The sequence below is a fragment of the Motacilla alba genome, chromosome 4 (assembly GCF_015832195.1).
Source record: "Motacilla alba alba isolate MOTALB_02 chromosome 4, Motacilla_alba_V1.0_pri, whole genome shotgun sequence".
NCBI lineage: Eukaryota > Metazoa > Chordata > Aves > Passeriformes > Motacillidae > Motacilla > Motacilla alba.
The window spans coordinates 29,446,210-29,452,209 of record NC_052019.1 but is presented as its reverse complement, the minus strand read 5'-3'; the positions used below and the strand labels follow the sequence as shown (position 1 = coordinate 29,452,209).

The window sequence follows — 6,000 nt, the reverse complement described above, 5'->3', positions numbered from 1 at the left end:
TGCAACCTTCCCCCCTTTTCTGCTCAGAATAACAAATAGCCATATTTGGGATTTTTTTTTAAAAACAAGTCTGCTTCTGTGAAAGTGTGTTTGCTTAGGAGACAGTGTATGTGGAGAATGCCAAGGTGTAACAATTGGCACAGAACAGTACAGGTGTCATTCTGCATATGGCTATGTAAACTCATTGAAATGACACTAAAGAAGGTGGGGGGAATTAGCCCATTTTTTATCTAACTACAAAAAAAGCAATTAAATCCTCTAGAAGAATACCATATTTTCATTCACTAATATCAGAAATAAAAACCCCATATTGATTTCTTGACATATTAATAGGAATAAAGCAGTAAAGAGGTATTTTAACTCCACAGAAGAAGAAAATTATATTACTTGCCATAAGAAAATGCTTCCTAAAATTATTGAATAGGTTTGTTCTTATGAATTGTGCTAAAAACCATGAACCCATTCTTAAATGTCCCTTTAAGAATAATGGAAGGAATAAATAATGAATAATGCGTACAATGTAGAGGTTTATCCCACAAATAATGGCCTGTGAAGGAAAGAGTTTATTACATTAGGGAATCAAGTAAACTACAATTAGTCTAATTGTTAAAGCATTCAGAGCATTTTCTACTTCTTCACCAGAGCTGCCTGTAAGTAGTTCTGAACCTTGCTTTACTGGAAAGCACATGGAAGAAAAATGACATATGTAACTAATTTAGCCAAGAGATCTGTGATCTGTTCACCAGTACTTTTTGTGAGGATATACACAGTCTGTCTGATTGTCTAAACTGGGGAGGAAAAATACCCAGGATCCTTGGAGTTATGTTACTTTTAGCTATTACTGTGAAAATCATCAGCAAAATTATATGATCAAACTCAAATTACTATCCAAAGACATTTTCAGCATTTTCAACAGCACCACTCAATGATTTTCTCTGGCATACCTCACCAATGTGTTGTCAAGGCAGTAAGTATACAGTTTAATTCAAATAAGTCATATGAATGTGAAGTTTGTGGTAAAAAAAATGTAAAGAATAGTCATTAGTAATTGAGCCTCAGAAGATAATGAAGACTTTCAACTATGGTGATATACTTTTCTTAAACCAAAATTGGCACTGACCAGCAAAAAGGTTTGTTTTGTATTAATGCAGTATTTTAAATAGTACTATTTAAGTAGTCTGCATAAGCAAAAGGGAACAGTACTCATCACTTGCTAAAGAATTTGAATGCAGTTATCAACAGTCATTACTGGCCCTCTCTCCACCTCAAAAAACAAAAACAAAACCAAAAACCCCATTAAAAACCCCTAAAAAATCCCAACAAAAAACCCAAACTAAACCAACCATCACAACAGAGTGCTTTAACCTCTAGCCTGCAGGATTTTCATCTGACAGAAGTCAGCCTCCTGATGCCACAGAATCACCCATGAACACACTGCTGTGTAACATAAACAAATCCGCAACATGGTGTTTTCCCAAAGCCAGAATAAGACTTATCACAGACTATAAATCCACCACAACCAAGATGTTTTGAGTGTTCAGAGCTGCAGCCCCCAAGTTCTGGCACCAGTTTGCTACCCAGGAACCACAGCCCTGGGCCATGTGTCCCCCATTCCCCACCACAGCAGAAGCAGCAGTACCTTGGACCAGAATCTCCAGTAAGTAGTGTGAGAAGTATTCGAGTTGTCAATTACTGACATTCCAACTACAGCTTTCTTGGCATCTAAAGCATTTAATTCCTGAGTTAGGTTTCAGTAGGGTCTGCACCTAGATTTTGGCATTTTTCAATAACACGACAGGAGGAATGAGAGGTTCTCTCAGCAGCTAAACAGGCAGATGTAAGACCTGGAGGGTCATGAGGACAACAGTCCTATCTGACAAAGTCAGAAGTCCTATCTGATAATTCCCAGGAAATTCCCTTCATCACCAGGCCAGAGGCTAGCTGGGAGGAATGTCTTTCATTGTGCCTGCTGAAAGTCTGTTATTCTGAACAAACTAATCCACATTCATTGGACCAGGGAAGCAAGGCATCACTTTGCAGTGCAACAATTAAGGTCCCTAGCTGGGAGTAGAGAAACTTAAATTTCAATCCCTATTACAACACTGCTTTTCTAGGCAATTACCATATAATATTAAAGTACACAAGCAACCATTAAGAGTCAGGAACAGAAACTGAGTTCCCTAATAACCTATTCAAAACCATCCATTACCCAGGATACCAGCAGGACACAGACTGGGCCATCCTGTGCTGCTGCATTTTTACTGTTATTGATACTCACGTTACCTGGTACTATTTCAAATTATTTATATGTGCTGCAATCATATCTATTATTAAAGACAGACATACATTCATCTTGGAGTATGAATGCATCTCAAAGTATCTTTCAGAGCCATTTGTGGAGCCTGCTCTTGACTACTCCTACTGACAAGAAAGCAGGGAAATAATATAAAAAGATGTGTTTCTTCATTTATTCCCTTTCCCATCTATTGTGATATTCACCTCTTGCTTTGGTGTCTCAAATTCTTTCCCATGCTTTATTCTACTTCAGGCTCCAGGCTACTTTCAACCTCATCATCCTTTGTCTTTCATTTATCTTCCTTATTTAAGTGATTTTGTCTTCCTTTTTTTTCTCATTGCCTTCCCTTCAATTTAAACATTCAGTGACATGATCCTGCAGTATTCCTCCTTTTGAGTTTATAAAACTCAAAAATGCATGGACCAGAAGAGGTGAGGAAGAAAAAAAAAAAGGCAGAGAAGTAAAAGTCATTATCTCATTATCTCTTTAAAAAAAAAAAAAATCTAAGTATCTGGTTTTCAATTTAATTTTTTCTCCTTGATTACTGCTGTATGAAAGGCCTAGGCAAACAACAAAACCAAGAAAAATTAAAGAGCCATCAGAGTGGGATGGTTGCAGCAAACGCTGAATGAACTGTGATCTTTGGCAGGATAAAGATCAACACCACATGCTTTCAGCTGTAGCGATCAGTCGATACTTTCCAGACCATCCCCACGGTGACAAAGACAGAGGCATTTTTAAGTTGTAATTGAGATTAGCCTTGATACATGCAGTTGGAGCCATGCCTGTGAACTCTACTAAAAGGCTGGCTATGTAAACTATCAATCACTCAGTTTCACATGAGCAGTAACCTAATGACACCACAAAAATCTCACTATGTCCCTTGCTCCACACGTTCAGCCACAGCAGCAGACTCATGCCAGGGTGCTTCAGCTGTGTTACTCAAGGGTGTGCCTCCCAAGGTATGGAGCACCATATTGACTATCCTGGGGTGCTCAAGTTTTGTACAATGCTCAGCATTATAGCCCAAAAGCACTCTTGCTCTGATCCAGCTTACTAGATTTGCAGTCACGTGCTAACTGAAAACCCATACATAATAGTACTGACTCCAGCACGCTTTGGATGAAGCCCATAAAGACACACAAGATTGCTTTTCATGGATGGGAATAAAATATTTTGTTTGTTACTACTAAGCCAACCACAATAAATAGTTCCCTTTCATGTGGTGATGAAACAAAGCAATCATGCTGTATTCCTTTTCTAATTATTAGGTTGAAAGAAGCAGTGTCTTCCTGGCATGTTTAATTCTGAATCATATTCATCACATATATAAATAGCCAGCAACTGTATATAGTAGAGGAGGGCAGAGAGGAAGGTCAGGGAACTAGCTTGATGTCAAGAAAGCATTTCCTGTGGAGTCACCAAATCTGTCCTGGATACAGACTCCTATGTTGGCACATAGGGAGCCTGAAGGCAGCTGTGCCCTCATGCACCAGACATGCCAGGTAAGCATTTCCAACCTTGCTGGCACTTGGAAGCTTCTCTTCCCCAGAAATCACATAGGCATAATTTACTTCTTAGGGCTTTGCAATGATGAGTAAAAGATTTTTCATCTCTGCCTTATGTTGCGGGTAATGCCACCACTGTGAAGATACAACTTTAGTGCTGAAGCCCCAGCAGCTACTCCACTGGATCAGGGAGACTACCACAATAGGAACCTTTCCACTGAAATCCAAGAGGACAGATCCTGGAGGGAAGTGCTGGCTCTACTACCACTGAAATCCAGGATGTTGAGCCCTAGGAAGTGGTAGCGAATAATACTGTGGACAGAATGCTAAAAAGAGTTAGAGCAGAGTCTGAAGTTGTGGCCAGTCACTCACACACTTGCTATCTGTTTTTTGTTTATAAACCACTCTGCATAAACACAAACTTAGCCCAAGACTGTCATTGCGAAGCTTAGGCCTGAACCTCCTGAGACTTCTTGTTGTAACCCAGACATTGCCTTAGTGTTGCTACACACTGTTTCGCTAAGGTAGCTCTCAGCTGACTTCACAGAATCCTCGAGGTTGGAAGAGACCTTTAAGTTCACCAAGTCCAACTGTCAACCCAGCGCTGCCATTGTAACCAGTAAACCCGATCACCAGGCACTGGATCCAGACGCCTCTTAAGCATCTCCAGGATCGACGACTCCACCACCTCCCTGGGCATCGCAACAGCCTGCAGGAACTTCGCAGGAACAAACTTCTTTTCCACGCTGCCTCATTCGGGACGGCAGCAGTGGGCACGCGAGCGAGCCTCCCGCAGCAGCCCGCGGCGGCAGGGATGGCAGCGCGGCACGGCGGGGGCAGGGCCCTGCCGGGGGAATGCGGCCCGGCCGGCCCAGGCGCTGCCCCGGGCGGGTGATTTAGCCCGGCTCTCCAGCACCAGGGCATCCCACGGCTTCTCGCTCCGCGCGCCGGCCGTGAAGCCACACGCGGTTTAGGAACTGAAACGAGACCAGGCAGGTTTTGTCGCCGTCGGTTGTGAGTTTGAACCAGCGCTCTTTGCCCGGCTGAAGCAAGGTCACTGCCTGCCCCGGCTCGGCCAGGGCCCACCATCCGCCGAAACCCGCGCCACCCCGGTCCCGCCGACTGCCCTCAGGTGGAGCGGTCGCCCCCCCGGTTGCCGCGGCCGGATCCTCCTCCATCCCGTGCGGTATTTTTAGCCGCTGACCCAGTTCCCCCGGCTCGGCTACCTGCGCCTCTCTCACCGCCCGGCCGGGCGCCCCCGCCGACAAACGCACCGCCCAGGGCCGGCCCGGCCCCGCCGCCCGGCCAGCGCCAGGTGAGGGGGGCTGCTGCGGGGCAGGTATGCCCGGAACACGGCGGCGGCGCCTCGCACAGGACGGCCCGGAGAGGGCGCGGGGCTGCTGAAGGGGCGCAGCCCGGGGCGGGACAGACGCGAACGCCGAGCCGGCGGCGCTGGCGAGGAGCGGGCGGGCTGGTGCGGGCGCGGCGCTGCCGGGGCCTCCGCGGGGGCGGAGGGGAGGCGGTGCCGGAGGCGAGAGCGGCCGCGGTAGCGGCCGCGGCGCAGTTTTCTGCAGCGGCGCCGATCTACAAGTGAGGGGTAGTGTGTGCGTGCGTGTCGCCGTAAGTGCCGACTTACAGTCTTTTACAGAAGTGTGAGTGCTCCTCTTTCTTCTCTTCCTTTTCTTTCTCTCCTCGCTCTTTCAGCGAGGGCTTCCCGGGATGGTCGGATAACGGGGAGCAGGAGCGGAGCGCTGCTGCGGCTGCCCCGGGGAAGCAGCTTATTGCCGCCGCTCCGTCGTGCTCCAGCTTACTTTCCTTCTGTGCTCTTTGGCGATTGCCGCCCGCCGCGGTTCCGCGGCCCCGGCGAGGTGAGGCTGAGCCGCGGCCTCGGGGCGCAGCGCAGGTGCGGCTGCAGCGGGGCCCGCTCCCAGGGGCCTTTCCCCTGGACTGAGGGGTCACAGCTTCGGCGGGCCCAAGTTGTGTGTTTGGAGTTCTCGATATCAAGAGATATGGAAATGGTATATTGCTGTCGCAGCTTGGTTTTTTTTTTTCTTTCTATGTAGATGAACACTGACACCGTGTTTGATATGTGTAAAATTTGCTACAGCCTGCTCTCGTGCACCCGGAGTGCTTTGGTTCTACCCTACGAGCACGAACACTCCTGAGGTTTTTAAAGGAGTATTTTTAATGCTTATT

At 46.7% G+C, this 6,000-nt stretch overlaps 1 protein-coding gene across 4 annotated transcripts in view; it reads left to right on the top strand.

Moving 5' to 3' along the window:
• The first annotated feature begins 314 nt into the window (after positions 1 to 314).
• The window catches only part of MTUS1 (microtubule associated scaffold protein 1), a 125,917-nt gene continuing 120,231 nt past the window's right edge, over positions 315 to 6,000 (top strand). Inside the window, exon 1 of one of the 4 annotated variants that reach the window (XM_038136098.1) lies at positions 315 to 5,119. The gene's annotated coding sequence lies outside the window, so the exon portion shown is untranslated. The other 3 variants (XM_038136100.1, XM_038136097.1, XM_038136096.1) reach the window with 3 other exon arrangements.